Genomic DNA, 19,274 nt, shown 5'->3' with positions numbered 1-19,274 from the left:
CGCACGGCCCGCAGTACACACGAGATGTACGTACGTTCGCGTGCATCTTCATACACACATACGCGCGCCCAGCCGTACACACATCGAGATGTACGTACGTTCACGCGCATGTTCACGCACACGTACGCGCGCACAGCCGTACCCACATCGAGACGTATGTACGTTCGCGCGTGTGTTCACACACGCGCCCAGCCGTACACACATCTAGACGTATGTACGTTCGCACGCGTGTTCACGCACACTTACACGCACACATTCGTGTTCAAACGCGAGGCTGCGCAGGAGGGAAGAAGGGGCAGAAGCCGGGCAGAAAGATGCGGGTCCTGCTCCGGGCGCCTGGGTAAAGCAAGTAGATGACGATCAAGAGGAAAGCGCGGAGGAAATAATAATCCCCAAGCCAGAAACGACACGGTGGCCTCCGAAAACGCTTTCAGCAGTGTGCACTTAAAGCCGCGTGTCAGAGCTTTTAACTCACAAGACGCCGAGCTGCGGGATTACCTATCTGTAGGGGGCTGTGCAAACCACTCTTGTTCACAGTTTGGACAAAATCATCCCAAAGTCCGGGTGAATAAGCGAGGCTCTAAACAAGTCATTAGAGTCCTCACATCCGAGCATGCCTTCGCCGGCTCATGACACCATGCTACCCAGCAAAGGGACAGTGTTCTGAAAGGGGAAAGAAATCCCTAAAAGGAGCATAAAAATTTTAGCAGCAGGGAAAGTGTCAGGTGCGTGAGCTCTGCTGTGCACAAGCGAGCCCGGGCCAACGCGTTCAACTCGCGCGTCTGTTATTTTTCGGGAGAACAGCACCGTAACGCGTTACAGCCGCAGAAGTTGCTGCCCAACTGAGGAGTGTCGGAAAAGCGTGCTTTGCAAAGCACAAACCGCCCTGTCTGCGCAAGACAGAGCCCAGAGCCCGGGCACCACCGCCGGGCACTGGCTGCAGGTGAGGCCATCAGCTGAGCGGTAACAGGTGGGCTTCAGACCGGAGACCGGAACCCGGCAAACCGGGGCGCGGTGGCCAGAAGGCGGGTGTCATCGCGGACAGCGGGCCGCCCTCCCGGGGACACATTCAAGCCTGAATTCACAGAGCTGCGGCTGAAGGCGTGTCTACACCTCACGTGCAGCAAGGCTGGCATGGAGACCCTGCTGGCCTGCACGGGGGTCTCTGACACCAAGGTTCTGCGCTGGTAACATGGTCACTGTCATCTTTCCATCCCTGAGAATGTATTTACATGTTTGCCGACTCGATCCCTGGCTCCCAGAGGACGGTGACGCTTTGCATTTTACCCCATAAAGAGGTAAGCGGTAAGGGTGTCTCTCCACGTCTCCGACGCAGGGAGCTGCACCCCAGCCTGCAAACAAGCACCTAATTCCAGTTTTAGAAGAACTTGCACTGCTTCATAGCAAAACACCTTAACCCATGTGCCACGGACGAGCATGCTGAGCCCTGATTTCTCCGCCCATCCCCGTTGTCGTTTCCAGCCCAGAGCTGGAATGAAGTATTGGGAGAAATTGCGGACATCAGCAATCTCAAAGTTGAGCAGTAAAGTCCCAGCCCGGCCACATGTTAGCTGCCAGTCCTGGGATGGGTTTCTTAGCCTTCCAGACTTGTAGTGTCTTCCCCAGGGAGCGGTGGCACACTGCCAGGGCTGGCCTGCGGGGCTGGGTGTGACATGACTCCCGCTGTGGGAGGTCCCTGGGTTTCAGACCCCGCCCTGCACTTCACAAGTCACTGAAATCTTCAAACAGGTGCTCAGCCCTCGGCTGGGCCTTGGGTTACCGACCTGTAGAATGGGGATGCTAAGGGGGATGGTTGCGTCACTCAAGTACAATAGTCCATGCTGAGCTGTGAGTGCAGTGGCTGGCTGGGCAAACTCCAGCATCATCGTCTGGGGTGGGGGTGGGGGTGGGGGACACCTGCCTGGCACCTACGTGTCTGAGTTCCGAGACCACAAGAGCTGCTTTCTCTGCACGGCAAGACCTCTTTAATCTGAGAAGCCACACTGCCTCCTGCAAAATATTTTACATAATAACAAAACACCAAACCACTAAGTATCTGCAGTGCACTCACAAGAGGGTGACACCTTCCTGCAGGCATATGGAGCCAGCTTCATATACTTGTTAAGTACCTGCCCGGCTGGGTACACAAACATGAGCCCTCACTTACGATCGCTTCATCCATACGCTTCTGCAATGAAAAGTCTGCATTTAGCAGCAAAACCTGACCTGGACTGGCACGAGGAATGGGGGGACTGTTTATTATTTATCACAGTGCGAATATTCACACACTTCTCTATAGAAACACCTGTGGGTTTGCTCACGGGTCCTGCCCCAGACACTGCCGTACTGAGAGCGTGTATCTCACGGAACGTGATTGTAATGCTTTTTAACACCGGTAACTTAAAAACCGAGATACGACCGTCTCCACGAGTTTCGGAAAAGGGATTCTGACCCACATCGATTACTGCTTGCCAGGCAGTCATACCTTGCGTACCCTGAACACTACAACAAAGCCACATAATGCTTTTTCCAGACTTCATGTGTCTCCAGAATAGTCATACTTTGATGATTTCCAATCACAAAAAGGGGGCAGGGGGTGATCAACAGCCAGCGATTTGTGTGATATGACAGATAGGTGGGTGTCCTGAAGATATGAATACCTTTTCAGATGGGAGAGCCCAGCCTCACTGAAGACGAAACTGTCCCAACGCAGAAGACGGGAGGACTGAGAAGTGCAGCAGTGTTTCTGAATGCAGAGGACGGTACGCATTTTAATGGTGGCCCAGCTTTAATGAGAAATGCTGAGCGTACGATGCTATTTGATGTAAGTGGACGTGTCCTTTTTCTAAGCTGTTTTGATAGCATGTTGGAGGTGATGGAGGTGATCTGTAGTTGATGACCAGATATTATGGAGAGTCAGAAATTGGGGGTGGGCCCTGCAGGGTGAGTTTTAGAAGGCACCCCTGGGGAAGTTGCGACTGTGCTAGAGTGGAAACCCCCAGAGCTGACGTACTGTTTTTACTGAAGCCCTGTGCTTTACAAAGCCGCTGATTTTAAAAACGGCTCACCTTCGAGGCGACTGGTTGGCTCAGTCGGTCAAGCATCCGACTTTAGCTCAGGTCATGATCTCACGATTCTGGAGTTCGAGCCCCGTGGAGGGCTCAGAGGCTGGAGCCTGCTTTGCTCTCTCTGCCCCTCCCGTGCTCACACTTTGTCTCTCTTTCTCTCTCAAAAATAAACATTAAAAAAAATTTTTTTTAATGGAATACCTTTAAGAAAAGCTTAACTTCAATAATGACATATATAGACTTATTAGTAGAAATTAAGGGGAAAAAATCAGCTATGACCTTAATCCTAACGTTTACGTTTCCTCTCTACAGTATACTATTACTACTTAAACCTTCCTTTCTTTTCGTATTCCTCTGACAACAGATGATGTCTATGCTAATATGTTTTTAGTGAAAGCAAGAGTTTTTAAATAAGAAGCAAATGAATATGCCCCATTCTTTCCGAAGTCAACAGCAGCAAATGAGTCCAATTAATTAGAGTTGTCGGTTAATCGGAGTTAATTGGGCACCAGCAGAGGGGAGAGGAGACGGCCAGGGGACCGTGCAGAGCACGGTTTCACAGGGCAAGGGCGCACCTCCTTTGAAAGGACATCTAACAAGCTACTGTTTCTTTTGAAGAATAAAAATATGGGCAGCTCAGTGGAAGATACTCTACTGAAAGAAGGAGTTAAGTGGCTCATTTTTCTCTTAACTGGCAACCAAGAAAACAATGTCTAGCACTGGGACCAGCAAACATGAAGCCACAGTTGTTGCTGGTGGCCCTGTTTGGGGAACAGCTACTCTGATGCTCGCATCGGGCACACGCATGCCCTAGGGTGGACCTGGCTCCCCCCGAGCGAAAGCGCCGGCAGCCCCATGAAGGTCATCGCTGCGTAAGAGGAGTCCTTTACCACAAGTGGACTACTGGGTCAGTGGCACAGCTATCTGAAACCCTGAGCTCTCAACGTCATGGCCTGGAAACACAGTGATTCACAGGGGACAGGAGCTGAGTTATCTGAGAGCGCTGGATGTGGTATCTCGCTTGCCTTGGGCTTTTCTTGACTCTTAACGCAGCCGAGCTTGCTTAATCATTCCTAGAACCCTAAAGGCAAAAGCTGTGCCGTGAGGCCAGTGCAGGCAGCAGGTGCTAAGGGCAATTCTTTATGCTGCTGGCACAGGGCACCCGGCCCACGTCCTGCCCACCCTGCTATCATGGGGCTCCAATGGGCTCCGGGCATGCTCCTGCTGGCCCAGCTCGGTCTCAGTCAATCCACTGGCCAGACCAGCCGCCGTGGAGAGCCATGGCCCACGCGAGCCATGTCCTTGCACGGGCCAGCACCTGCCGAGAGCAGCGGTGGCCCTAGGCGTAGTAGGAAGGCACTGTCACCTGGAGGGCGACCAAGAAAGTGTGAAAACACCACGCTCAGGGACTTGGCTAGGGAAGGAAGAGGCACTCCTGCAGTTTCAAAGTCCTGAATGACAAAGGGAAGTGTGGAAGCCAATGAAGACCCTTGGATGAGAAGGAGCAGGGGTGGCTCACTCAGAGCTGGGCACAGGGAAGCTGCAGGGGGGAGGAGGCAGACCAAGGGGTCTGTGCAGAAGCAGGGCAGGCTACGTGACGGGTCTGGGGACACATCTGGCCTTTGGGGTTGGTCCTGTGCTGAAAGCTGGCGGTCAGTGAGGACGGAGCGGTGGGGACCTGTGACTTCCACAGAGGGCGTGCTCTGGCTCCCAGGAAAGCTGCCAGGGACGCGGAGGGCCGGGGCTCTGCTGTCACATTCTTCCTGGGCAGTGTCGGCACCCTGCTGTCCTATGTGTAAGGTGGCAGTTAGCTGCCTGCTATTTCATTCTTGCTCAGGATCCCCCAGGCTGCTGTTGTCTGCTCCTGGACCGTCACCCATGACGGAAAAGGAAGAACGGGCAACCGCGAGGGGGCAGGTGTCTCCACCTTAAGGCCACGAGATGCCCACGTGGAAAGCCACCTGGTGAGCTGCGAAGGGGTGGGAGCCGTGCCGGCTGGCCCCAGCCATTCAAGTCCCATTAAAGGAAACAGTCACCAAGCCAGTCAAAAATCGGGGACCACGGGCCCGATGTGGCTGCCGACAGCCTGCCCTCACATGTCGTCCTGGATACCCAGCAATCCACAAGCAAACCTCTACCACGTGCCCGGGCAGGCGGGGCCGCACGCACTGCCTAGCGCTGTTCACCTCGCTCCCTAGAGCACCTCTTCACACAGGAACTCCTCTCAGCCCTGCGTTAGTCGCGGCCCTTCGGAGGGAAATACCCCGCGGTCTGCACAGCAACAAGGACCCTGTACGAGGGTGAGGAAGCATTCACGAGGGACTGCGACAGTCAGGGCACAAGGTGGCGTAAAGACGTGCGGCACTGACGTGGGCTTGCACACACACGGATTCACGCCTGAGCCTCTGCCCAGTAACCCCGTTCACACATGCGCTCTTATCCTGCTGTGCACTGTGGGGATGGACCTTTGTGGGAAACGCTCCAGCACAGGACGCTGGGTCCAAACAAAAGCCAGGGGTAGGAAAGGCGCCTAAAAGTCCAAAGGGAGAAAAAAAAAAAGAAAAGAAACTTTGTAAAAATCCGCTGCAGTGGAGGGGGGGCACCTGGGTGGCTCCGTCAGTTAAGCATCCGACTCTTGGTTTCGCTCAGGTCAGGATCTCACGGTTCGTGAGTTCCAGCACATCGGGCTCTGCACAGATGTCACTGAGCTTGCTTCTGATTTTCTCTCTCCGTCCCTCCTGATTCTCTCTCTTTCAAAATTAATAAATAAGCTTAAAAAAAAAAAATCTAGTGCAGCACAAAGCACAGACAGAAACAATGTTCTTTCAGGATTCCCACAAATCTTTACAGAAATCTTCCATTAAAAAACAGCAGGCTACAAACCAAAAAGCTACAAAACTACCTTGTTTCATATTTTGTTGTAGTGTTGGCTTGTTTTGCTTAATTATGTGTGACCCAAAAATATTACTTGCTCACTGCTCCTCGTGGCCCCCCAGCTATTATTTTCATTTATGCTTGGCATACTGTGGAGAAAAAAAGAAAAAACAAAACTGTAATGATATACACGAGAACCCAAAGCAACGTAAAATTGTTTTTTTTCCCTCCAAATTAAAAGTAAGCCAAAGTTTCAAATGACTGAGTACAGAGGTCCTTCTGGACCAAATATTTATAAATTGGAAACATCTTTTATTACAAAAATACATACGACATGCAACACTCAACAGAGTCATACATGAACAATCTTAAGAAGCAGACCTCGATCTTCGGAATACAGAAAGGGCATATGCTTGAAATGCAATCGATTTGATTAAGCAAATATTTATTGGGCACCTACTATGTGATAGGACCTCAGAAAAACGTGATAATTGAGGCCAAAACAATCCCTGCTATAAGTGAAATAAATCTGTGATGACAACCAAACGGCTCATTAATGCCTGTTGAACAAACAAAGGAGCCGTCAAACACCCGCAAAGGTAGGGGAAACTTTGCAAAAAGAATGAGAAAATGCCAGTATATAAATCCGAGTATTTCTCAAGACCTACTGAAATACTGCCCTCAGCTAACGGCGATGACCTGGCAGCCAAGAAAGGTCGTCTGAGAGCAGCAAGCAGAGGTTAGCACCGGGCCTCCTAGCAGTATGGGCAGCAGAAGGAAATCGAGAGCCTGGCAGGAACGGAAGTACGGTGATCTGTTCTCCCGCCAAGACTGCAGGTTCCTACGGGCCGAGGGCACTTAGACACTCTCTCCCGCGTCCACTAACGTGCCCATGCTTTCTACAGATGGGAGAGGCTTGCATAGTCTCTGTGGCAGCTAGTTAACCTTTACAAACGAGCCTGCGCGTAAAAGGTAGCGCTTCCTTGTGTTTAGGGATGTAAAAGAGGGAAATGAATAATTAACAAGCATGAAATTATGAGTCGTGGTAATTTTTGCTTCATTTTGGAAGCTTGCTTGCTCTAGCAGGCTTAGAGAAAAGTACTTAAGAGTATTTGATGTATCGCTTCCCGTGGCTGTAAGCTATCAGTTTTGAACCGTAAAGGAGTAATAATAACTGTGATTGCTTAAAATAAAGACCAGTAATGATCATTTGTGTGATCCCCTGTGAAGTAAAAACCTTTGATTAGCATTTGGCATGAATCACTGGCATTATCGATTATTCCACTTAGTGTGTATGGGGATTGCTCGAAGGATTTTTTTTGTCCCCTGGTAATCCATACTCAATTTCTAAAACTCATTTAAGGGGCGCCTGGGTGGCTCAGTCGGTTGAGCGTCCACCTTCAGCTCAGATCATGATCTCACACTCCGTGAGTTCGAGCGCCGCATCGGGCTCCGTGCTGACAGCTCAGAGCCTGGAACCTGGTTCGGATTCTGTGTCGGTAGGTCTCTGCCCCTCCCCCGCTCACACTCTGTCTGTCTCTCAAAAATAAATAAAAAAAATATATAAAAATTATACAAGGACAGTGGGGCGCCTGGGTGGCTCATTCGGTTAAGCGTCCGAGTTTGGCTCAGGTCATGATCTCACGGTTCTTGAGTTCGAGCCCCACGTCAGGGTCTGTGCTGACAGCTCAGAGCCTGGAGCCTGCTTTGGATTCTGTGTCTCCCTCTGTCTCTGCCTCTCCCCTGCTCATATTCTGTCTTTCTCTCAAAAATAAATAAACATTAAAAAAAATTCTTTTTTTTAAATATAAATAAATAAATAAATAAATAAATAAATAAATAAATAAAACTCATTTAAAACATGAGCTGGTTCAGAAAATGTTGCTGGACCGCTCATCTACGTATGGAAGTATACCTGTATAATGGTGGAAAAATGAACACGGGTACTAGGATCATAGACCTAAATATAAAACCAAGACTATATAACTTGTACAAGAAAGCCTAGAAGGACATGTTTGGAATCATAGGTTATATGAGGTTTTCACACAGAGAACACAAAATGCAACCTGCATAGGGGATACGTGGATAAAGGGGCTTTCGCCAAAATTAAAAGACACCACCAGCAAGAAAACAAAAGGCAAGGATATTTACAACACAGACACATGCACACACACGACTTGTATCTAGGAACCGAACTTACAACTTTTCTGGCACAAGGAACCAAACTTTACAACTCAATGATGAGCCAAAAAACCTGCAGTAGACAGAATAGCCATCCCCCCAAAAATGTCTACAACGTTGTGCCCAGAATCTGTGAGTAGCTCATCTCACAGGCAAAAGGAAGTGTGACCCAGCGTGCAGTGGGACCACGTTATGTGCCCTGACATGGGGAGCTGGTCCTGGGTTATGCAGCGGGCGCCAGGTCACCAGAGGGTGTTTATAAGGGGAGGCAGGCGGGTCAGAGTCAGGGAAGGAGGGGTGAGCACAGAACCAGAAGCTGGGAGCGAGGGAGGGTCACAGGGCAAGGCATGCGGGAGGCCTGTAGATTCTCCTCCAGAGAGCCCTGAATGACCAGAGCCTGCGAACACCCTGCCAAGACTAATGTTGCACGTCTGGCCTGCAGAAGGCAATGACAACAATTGTGTGTTGTCTCAAGCCAGCAGCCATTAAGTCATTTGTGGTAATTTGTTATAGCACCCTTAGCAAGCTAAGACACAGCCCAGTATAGAAACAGCTTTGCTGAACAGTGGGGCGGTTTCTGAAAGAGTTAAGTCTCCACCTAAGGAGTAGGAGTGGAAAGGAAAATACAACCCCTGGGTGCCTGCAACCACATGAATGGGTTTTAGGTCAATTACACCCGATGAAGGAAGTCAGACAGGTAATGACACACTGAAACTGGTCCAACCGGGGCCCCTGGGTGGCTCAGTCAGTTAAGCGTCCCAAGTCGTCAATTAGCATCAGGTCACGATCTCACGGTTCGGGACATCCAGCCCTGCGTGAGGCTCTGCGCTGGCCATGCACCCTACTGGGAACTCTCTCTCTCCTTCTCAACTCTCTGCCCCTCCCCCAGTCATGCTCTCTTTCCCTCTGTCAAAATAAATAAACTTAAAGAACAAAAAAAGCTGATCTAACTGTACCTTTATTATTTTTCTATGTTTATTTATTTTCGAGAGCGAGAGACAGAGCATGAACCGGGGAGGGGCAGAGAGAGAGAGGGAGACACAGAATCCAAAGCAGGCTCCGGGCCCTGAGCTGTCAGCCCAGAGCCCGACGCGGCGCTCGAACCCACAGACCTCGAGGTCATGACCCGAGCTGAAGTCGGACGCCTACCGACTGAGCCACCCAGGCGCCCCTAACGGAACACTTTAAACTACCCGTGAAGGCCAATGTGACAAAAGTGTCTTGGAACTTGACTTTCCTCCGTGAAATGCCATCTCTGTGCTGTTGCAGAGAAAGTTTTCCACGTGCATCCAAATCGCATGGTCAAGTCCTGAAAACGCAGGCAGGCTCCAGGAGTGGAGAATCTGCAGCACTGCCGAGAAGAGTATTTCACACATTTGGAAGATCAGCCAACACTACACGGCGCTTGCCCTGTGCTTCGGAACTGCCCTGAAAGTGCGGCCGGGGCAGGACGAGCCACAGGAATCCAGGTTTCCCTTGAGGAGAACAGACAGACAGCCAGGGCTGGCACAACAAGGCCACAAAGGGTTCGTGGAGCACAGCGTTCCTCCTGCTGGGGAACAGAGAGGTCCCTGGGGTCGGCCCACGGCCGACAGGATAAGAACGCGGACGCAACAGGTGACATAGAGATGGTTCTCAGCCAACCAAACACATAGCTGTCTTTTAGAAACCATGACGTGTGTGGCCAAGGAGGAAAGACTTTTAGCAGTCTTGCCTAGCAGTCTTGCCTCGTACCTTTGGCCTGGGAAGAAACGCCCTTTGCCAGGATTTCAGGAGGGCAACGAGCTTGCCCTAGGCAAGTCCCAGGTGTCCCTAGGCACCCGCCAGGTCAAGGACAGGGGTCCCCAGGTGGCCCGCGGGTGCAGCCAAGCAACCTTCCAGCGGCGTGATGATCACACAGAGTGTTTCCCACAGAACCCACAGGAGACGTGATGCCCCCCTTTCTGAAGAAGGGTAAAACACAGACCAATAGGAGAATTTACTCCCCGCACCCAGGCCTCCCCTTGTCACTGTGCTCCCCGAGCCTCTGGCATTTCGTCCTGCTCTTTCTCCTGCCCTTGGACAGGTGCCAAAGGTCATGGGGAAGGCTGGGTGTTGGTGACGGTGGGGTCTGGAATCAGAGGCAACAGACATACGCAGTGGGTCCCGAGAAACACAGCAAGGCGGTGAAGGCCAGAGACAGAGAGGCAGAAGGCAGACAGGGCGGCACGATCCGAGCCCTGAGAAACCGCAGGATTACAGACAAATATTTCCTAAAATAGGGGGAAATTCAGGGAAGGAACTGTGGAAGGTGGCAGCCACAATGAAGTGCTTTTCAAGTTACAAATCTCCCAAACACAGCCTTGGACTCACTCTACAAGGTGTCGACGCGTATCTGATGCCTGATGGTACATTACTGATACGTAAATGCGACTGGGCCAGCTTACGATCAAGAAAAGGAAATGTGTACGTGAATCTGAATAAAACAAATAAAAATAAGGAAACGAGACTCAGTGTCCAGGACTTAATTCCAGGGCAGCGAGCCCGCATATGCACCATCCAGCATTGACACGCAGCCCTGTATGCAATCCCGTGAGCTCCCGTTTTAACACACGGCCTCCGCACATTCCCTTGTCCCGTGTCAGTTCCGGGCACTGGGACTCGAGCAGTGGCTCTCCAGGAGACCCACCCACACCGGCATCAGCATCATCTGGGCCCTCACAGGAAATGCAAATTCTTGGATCCACCCAGACCCACAGAGCCAGAGAGCCCGGGGCCCACGCTATTTGGGTTTTAACGAGCCCTGTGCAAGAGTTGTGATGCCTGCACAAGTGTTAGAACCTCGGGGCTGAAGTGTCATCAGCATTCACGGTCATGACACAACAGAGAATGTGTGGCTACTACAATAATTAGTAAGACAGGGTCGATAATTGGTGGCATTTCCCATGGGGTGAGTGGCACTGGAATCTCTGACAGCCGTCCGTGGTATGGACTAGGGGCACGGCATACCCAGCTCTCAGATGGGCACACGGATGCCAGGGCACAGCACCCCGACCATACAGGAGGCAGAGAACGGGTCACCCAGTGTCTCCCCTCACTGGGGCTCCTGGGTGCTCCTCGGGACACCTGTTTGTCCCCGCAACAGCCGATGGCTTCCAGCACCCAGATACTCACGTGGGCTGCACAGTTTCATCCCCTTCCTTAAGCCCAGACGTCCTCCCTGTGCAAACCCAGGCTCGGACTTTCGCATTTGCCGTTTTGCTCTCTCTTGTTGGAAAGACTGATCTAGAAGCCCGGAGCAGTGACGCTTTGGTGTGTTGTTCCCTGCAACGGGAGTTATCCAGCTGAGGGAATTAAGTGAAGGTATTTCCAGAGTCGGGACGGTCAGCCAAGGGCTCCCCAAGAAGTGAGTGCTGCCAAAGATTTCTCTTAAGACCTGGAGCAGAGCTCCCCTCATTTAGGCACGGAGGGGGCCATGAGCACACGGAGTCCTCCAGGGACGTTAAGCTCTGCCTTTCCCACAGGGAGTCTGAGGCCCACGCAGGCCGTGCACGCACCGCCTGGGCATCTGGACACAAGGGCCAGGCTGCCCAATGACACAAGCCCATTCTGCCGTGACGCACAGGCAGGGGGAACAGCAGGATGGGGACAGGGAGGGGAGATGTCATCAGCCGCAGCTTGTGCAGTGTGCAAAGCAGTCTTTCGGAGCACGGGCGTCCTGGGGGTAGGCAGCGTGGAAGCAGCCAGAAGCCGTGCCCGTGGAGGAGGCGGAAGGCATACGGGGACCGTCACCGCTGGGGGGCCACAGAGACGTGCATCTGCATGCTGGGGCTGCCGCGTCCTACAGGTGTCGCCTTGTCAAAGTAAAAAGCCTGCTGAAGGCTCAGCTTCCTCACGGGTGCCGAAGGGAGAATGCTCCCTGTGACCCCGGGTTGTTTGAGGATGAAATGCGGCAGCTAGGAATTGTCCAGAAGAGAGCACGTGCTCGACACAGGGTGCTTTTCGAAAGGTCAACTGGGGAAATGAAGCCACAGGCGCTTGTCCTAATATGTGCTCAAGATGATGCGTGTGAAAATACACAACAGTCACTGATGAAAACACGAATGAAGCAACAGGACCAGAGCATCCTTGAAGGGGCCTTCGCTGGCCCCCAGCTTCCCGAGCTCCCCTCCTGAGCACCAGGCGTCCCTGGGCACCGGAGACCCTGTATCACAGAGCCTGGGGGGTCGTCGCGGCACACACACATCATCCTGGACAAGAGCGGGCTCCAGGATGCTTGGAATTATGGGCAAGGTGGGCTGGCAGGGATAACTGAAAAGCAGAGCGAGGGCCCGTGGCTCCCAGGGGGGACGACCTGCTCCATCCGTGACACGGTGAGGCTCCTCCCACACAAAGCACCCACAGGTAGGGGGGCCGGTGGAGGCGGGTGTAGGGGAGGGTCCAGGCTGCCATCATGACGATGGGACGTGTCCCACTACCCACTAGGAGGCTGTTGTCTCTGCTGTGCTGCGTAAAGGTTCACCCCACAGCCGTGTGATGGCAGTGAGGGGGGCAAAGAGCCCGCATTGCGTGTGTAAATTCAACAGAGCTACACCATCTTTAAGTGGAGGCATCTAAAGGACGGCCAGTCATCAGTCCCGCAAATTAAAATGTTTTTACATTCATTCGTACCTACAAGAAGCTGATACACATAATGAAGAAGAAAGGGTCCAGAAGGATGTGGCGTAACATCGAAATAAGCTCTATGTGCACCTATTTTCTCTCTCCTTTTTCCTTTTGTTTCAACGTTCATTTATTTATTTTGAGACAGAGAGACAGACGGGCAGAGATATCGGGAGTTCGCGCGCAGGGGAGGGGCAGAGAGAGAGAGGGAGACAGAGAATCCCAAGCAGGCTGCATGCCATGACCACCGAGCCTGACGTGGGGCTCGGACTCACGAACTGTGAGATCGTGACCTGAGCTGAAATCAAGAGTCGGACACTTACCAAACCACTGACCCATTCAAGTGCCCGGGTTCTCTTTTCAAAAGCATACTTTCAGCAGATTGCACAGAGAAAACAGGCTTTTCACACCAGTTTTTCCCCAGTCCCAGATAGTGATGGCCGCTCCCTGTCGTACGTGTGTTCGTCTCATGTGTCCCAAGTGGAGTCCTTGAGGCAGAAAAGGAATCTCAGAATATGCATGTGGCGACGAGAGCCCGGTGTTCCCTGAAGCGGGCACTGCTGTGTTACAGGACGGCAGAGGGGTCGGCCCCGGATTGTGAATGAGAGCCCCAAGCACCACTGAGTGACAGGATGCAGGACTCGGGGACACAGCCGCGCCTCCATGCTTGGGGTGAATTAGAAACACTGCACACGCAGCACGTCTGGACTCTGCTCGCCCACTCGCACACGCAGGACGTCTAACGTAACAGAAGTTTTCTCAGACTGTGTAATGGCCGCTGACCGTGCAGCCCGGGGAAACTCAACCACGGTCTCCAAAGACTTCTCCCCACGTCAAACTGATACCCTTGCTAGCACGATTAGGTATCTATGTCCCTTCTCCATCAACACTATTGTCAGCTACACCCCAAGAAAAGATCTAACTTGAAGGTCGCCTACAACCCAAAATGACAGATAACTTGTTTTTTGTTTTGCAAACTATTATCAAGTAAGGTTTGGAAATACTTAAACAGGCGATACTTTTTCTATCAGAATGTTTGTTTTTTGGCTCGTTATGCAATGGCCAACTCAAAAATTTCTTTGGCAGTTTTAGATTATGCTGAAATTATGCTCAATAGGGATGCTCCAACCCTTTTTTATATTCCTTCAAGCAACGGTTCACAAATGTGGGGGAGGGGAGTGAGATTTTACCCATGGGGGTACATAAAAGACAAGATAAATGTGTTTTTGTCTGTAAATCTTTTTTTAAAATCCGATTTAAAAGACAGTTACACTAAGCAATGATTATAAATCTCTATTTATGTGCACATAATGTTGAACGATGAAATTCTCATGACAGCAACAGCACGAAGGAGGGGGGAGAGGATGGAGCCATGTAGGAGCAAAGTTTTGGCATAAGTTTTAAGCTAAGCTGGCATTAGTGCAAACTAGGTGGTGACACATTAAGATGTTAACTGTAGTTGGGGTGCCTGGGTGGCTCAGTGGTTGAGCGTCTGACTTCAGCTCACGTCATGATCTCACGGTCCGTGGGTTCGAGCCCCGTGTCGGGCTCTGTGCTGACAGGTCAGTGCCTGGAGCCTGCTTCAGATTCTGGGTCTCCCACTCTCTCTGCCTCTTCCTGTCTCACACTCTAACTCTCTCTCAAAAGTAAATAAACATTAAAAAAATTAAAAAAAAAAAAAGATGTTAACTGTAATATTCAGAGCAACCACTAAGAGAATAACTAAGAACGTATATAATACATAATAAAAGAAACAAGGGGAGAATTAAAACGGTAGAGTGCTTGCTTCGGCAGCACATACACTAAAACTGGACCATACAGAGAAGACTAGCAAGGCCCCTGAGCACGGATGACAGGCAAATTCGGAAAGCATTCCATACTTTTCTCATAAGAGCCATATAGGGAAAGCCCACGGCTAGTATCATCCTCAATGGGGAAAAACCTGAGAGCTCTCCCCCTAGGGTCAGGAACAGAACAGGGATGTCCATTCTCACCGCTGTTGTTTAAGATGGTGTTGGAAGTTCTAGCATCAGCAGTCACACAACAAAAGGAAATCAAAGGCATCAAAATTGGCCAAGAAAAAGTCAAACTTTCAGTTCTCGCAGAGGACATGATACTCTATACGGAAAACTCAAAAGACTCCACCAAAAGACTGCTAGAACTGATCCATGAATTCAGCAAAGCCTCAGGGCACAAAATCAATGTACAGAAATTGGTTGCATTTCCCTATACCAATAATGAAGCAACAGAAAGAGAAATCAAGAAATTGATCCCGTTTACAATTGCACCAAGAACCATCAAATACCTAGGAATAAACCTAACCAAAATGGAAAAACCTGTATGCTGAAAACTTATGAAGGAGAAAGTTTATGAAGGAAATTAAAGAAGACACAAACAAATGGAAAAACATTCCATGCCATGGATTGGAAGAAGAAATATTGTTAAAATGTCAATATAAATGTCAATATTACCCAAAGCAATCTACACATCCAGTGCAATCCCAATCAAAACTGCACTGGCATTCTTCTCAAAGCTAGAACAAGCAATCCTAAAATTTCTATGGAAACACAAAAGACCCCAAATAGCCAAAGTAATATTGAAGAAGAAAACCAAAACAGAGGCATCGCAATCCCAGACTTTAGCTTCTACTACAAAGCTGTAATCATTAACACAGTATGATATTGGCACAAAACAGACACATAGACCAATGGAATAGAATAGAGACCCCAGAATTGAACCCACAAATGTATGGCCAACTAATCTTTGACAAAGCAGGAAAGAATATCCAATGGAAAAAAGACAGTCTCTTTAACAAATGGTGCTGGGAGAACTGCACAGCAACATGCACAAGAATGAACCTGTACCACTTTCTTACACCATACACAAAAATAAACTCAAAATTGACGAAAGACCTAAACGTGACAGGAAACCATTAAAATCCCCGAGGAGAAAACAGGCAAAAACCTCTTTGATCTTGGCCGCAGCAACTTCTTACTCAACATGTCTCCAGAGGCAAGGGAAACAAAAGCAAAAATGAACTACTGGGACCTCTCAAACTAAAGACTTTCTGCACAGCGAAGGAATCAGCAAAACTAAGACAACCGACAGAATGGAAGAAGATCTCTACCAACGACATATCAGATAAAGGGTTAGTATCCAAAATCTACAAAGAACTTATCAAACTCAACAGCCAAAAAACAAATAATCCAGTGAAGAAATGGGCAGAAGACATGAATAGACACTCTCCAAAGAAGATATCCAGATGGCCAACAGGCACATGAAAAGATGCTCAATGTCACTCCTCATCAGGGAAATACAAATCAAAACCACACTCAGATATCACCTCATGCCAGTCAGAGTGGCTACAATGAACAAATCAGGAGACTACAGATGCTGGCGAGGATGTGGAGAAACGGGAACCCTCTTGCACTGTTGGTGGGAATGCAAATTGGTGCGGCCGCTCTGGAAAACAGTGTGGAGGTTCCTCAAAAAATTAAAAATAGATCTACCCTATGACCCAGCAATAGCACTGCTAGGAATTTACCCAAGGGATACAGGAGTACTGATGCATAGGGGCACTTGTACCCCAATGTTCATAGCAGCACTTTCAACAGCCAAATTATGGAAAGAGCCTAAATGTCCATCAACAGACGAATGGATAAACATGATGTGGTTTATATATACAATGGAATACCACTTAGCAATGAGAAAGAATGAAATCTGGCCATTTGTAGCAACATGGATAGAACTGGAGGGTATTATGCTGAGTGAAATAAGTGAGTCAGAAAATGATGGATACCTTATGTTTTCACTCATATGTGGATCTTGAGAAACTTAACAGAAGAGCATGGGGGAAGAGAAAGGGAAAAAAATAGTTACAAACGGAGAGGGAAGGAGGCAAAGCATAAGAGACTCTTAAATACAGAGAACAAACTGAGGGTCGATGAGGGATGGGAGGGAGGGGAGGTGGGTGACGAGCAATGAGGAGGGCACTTGTTGGGATGAGCACTGGGTGTTGTATGTAAGCAATGGACCATGGGAATCTACCCCCAAAATCAACAGCACACTCTACACATTGTATGTTAGTCAATTTGACAATGAATTATATTTTTAAGAAAATAGTACACTAGAAAGTATCTAGTTAATATGAAAGAAGGCAGTATAACTTCTCCATGAAGAAATAAAGGAACAAAATAAGACATACACAAAACGAGATGCCATACAAAAATCCTGTTTAATCAGGACTGGCATTTTATGTAACTGATTAAAACCCCCAATTAAAAGCTAAACCTTGCCAGAATAGATTTTAAAACAAGAAGACCATGCTCCAACTATAACGTGGCTACAAGACACAGTTTACGTCGAGAGAAACACAGGATTTCAAGGAGGTGTGAAAAGATAGGCAAGGTGCACAGCAACCAAAAGAGAAGCAGATTGGCTACATCACACAACAGAGATTCAAGACAAATGCCTGTAGCGGTTACAAAGCAAAGAAATCTAACAGAAGCATTTTATAAAGACGTCATTCCGTATTCTAAAGATGCGACAATCATAAACACGTATGAACTCCACAACAGAGCCCCAATTACATAAAGGAGAAACTGATAAAACTGTTGGGAGAAATAGATAATTCAACAATAGCAGTTGGAGATTTGGATATGACGCTTTTAATAAGGGGTAGAAATGGGGCGCCTGGGTGGCGCAGTCGGTTAAGCGTCCGACTTCAGCCAGGTCACGATCTCGCGGTCTGTGAGTTTGAGCCCCGCGTCGGGCTCTGGGCTGATGGCTCAGAGCCTGGAGCCTGTTTCCGATTCTGTGTCTTCCTCTCCTCCGTTCATGCTCTGTCTCTCTCTGTCCCAAAAATAAATAAACGTTGAAAAAAAAATTAAAAAAAAAAAAATAAGGGGTAGAACTAGATTAAAAAGCAGCAAGGATAGAGGGGACTAGACTTAACACCGTGAACTATGTAAACACCGCCAACCAGCTGGACTTAGTAGACATCTGCGGAACGTTCCCCCCGGCTGAAGAAAACACACCTTCTCCAGGGAAGACGGTATGCTAGGCCAAGGTGCCGTAAACTGACAAACGCTTGAAATCATACAAAATACTTCCCCAATCTACAGTGGGATGAAAATAGAAGCTGGTAATAGAAAACCTACTGGGGAAATTGGCAAGAACACGTGGAAGGTACACAACGTGCCTGTATATTCAAAGGCCAAAGAGGAAATTATAAGGGAAACTCACAGATCCTGTGGGGCAAATGAAAATGAAAACTCGACAGCCCCAAATCTTCGGGGAGCAGGCAGTGCTGGGAGGGAAGTGGATGGCCCCAAACGCCCGTATTACCACACAATGGTCAGAGACGTGGAGCGTGTGGATAGGCTGAAGACGAGCAAGAGGCTGTGAGCCACGGAATGAGGCCACCCGCATGCGGATGGAGAAGGCAAGGGAATCCCAAGCCTCCAGAAAGGAACGCATCTCCAGAGAGGACACCAAGAGTTCAGCCCGCGAGACAGACACAGGATTTCTGACCTGCACAATGTCGCTGTTGTAAGACGTCTGTGTTGTCTTAACTGGTGACTACGGCAATAGAAAAATAACACAATAAGAAACGTTCTCGGCCACCTGTTTTTCCTTTTTTTCACCGGACTTCTAGTCCTTTTTTTCACTGGACTTCTTGAGACAGTGAGTCTCAAGCAGACCAAACACCCAGCGTAAGAAAGAACAAAATTTTCTGAACGTGTCGTTCACGAGGACCTTAACAACCGGAGGTCAAAGGCAGCTACAGACGGTTCATGGCACTACGTGTGACACTTCCCTGAGGTTGGCCACCAGCTGTGAAAGAACACCGTGGCCTTGGCCTTTCTTAGTGCTACATCACAATCGCAGTCGCACAAATCTCATTAATCGCTGGGTTCTTCTTTCCCATGTCCCACTGGCACGTGTCACGAACGTCAATAATTTAAGTCCTTCTTGAATTTTAGGGGACAAACAGACAACCACCGCGTTCTAGATGGATGTGTCTTTCTTATATTGCAGATGTGTAAACTCTGCTAAGAATTAGCTTCCGAAGGCCCCAGGCTTTATGGTTTAATGATGAATCCATATGTTTTTATGCCTTTTGAATAAATGAAAACCAGCAGATGTCCTCCACAAAATGCAAGGCTGAAAGACGTTCTTTCCCCGCTGAAAGAACAGCTTCCATTCTCTTCGGGATCTACCTTTCAGTGGCCTGCCCTGCCCCTCCTCGCCTTCTGTCCTTACCACTGGTACGAAGGAAGCCCCCGCAGAGGGCCTGCTGGGATACCACACCAGCAGTGTAAGCATTAGTAGGGAGACGACGCCAGAAACAGTTTTAATTTAGGGCGAGGCAAAGCATCGTGACATCTAGGAATCACACTGCGGTGAACTCAGCGCTGATCACTATAAAGTGCTCCTCCTTTAAAGACACAAAATGCATCACGTCCAGACATATTCCTTTGGCTGTCAGGGCGTGCTTTTTGTTTAAGC

General features: G+C 49.3%; 1 protein-coding gene and 1 non-coding gene across 3 annotated transcripts in view; one reads left to right on the top strand and one right to left on the bottom strand.

Moving 5' to 3' along the window:
- PUDP (pseudouridine 5'-phosphatase) overlaps positions 1 to 19,274 on the bottom strand; it is a 472,480-nt gene that overhangs the window by 439,201 nt on the left and 14,005 nt on the right. The window lies entirely within an intron of this gene.
- LOC121020225 (U6 spliceosomal RNA) lies at positions 14,543 to 14,648 on the top strand. The gene has a single exon (XR_005786027.1). It is a non-coding gene; the product is annotated as a U6 spliceosomal RNA (small nuclear RNA).

This window comes from Herpailurus yagouaroundi, unplaced genomic scaffold (genome assembly GCF_014898765.1).
Source record: "Herpailurus yagouaroundi ecotype Mexico unplaced genomic scaffold, PumYag 248, whole genome shotgun sequence".
Classification (NCBI taxonomy): Eukaryota; Metazoa; Chordata; class Mammalia; order Carnivora; family Felidae; genus Herpailurus; species Herpailurus yagouaroundi.
The sequence above is the reverse complement of the archived record's forward strand: the minus strand, read 5'-3'. Positions and strand labels throughout refer to the sequence as shown.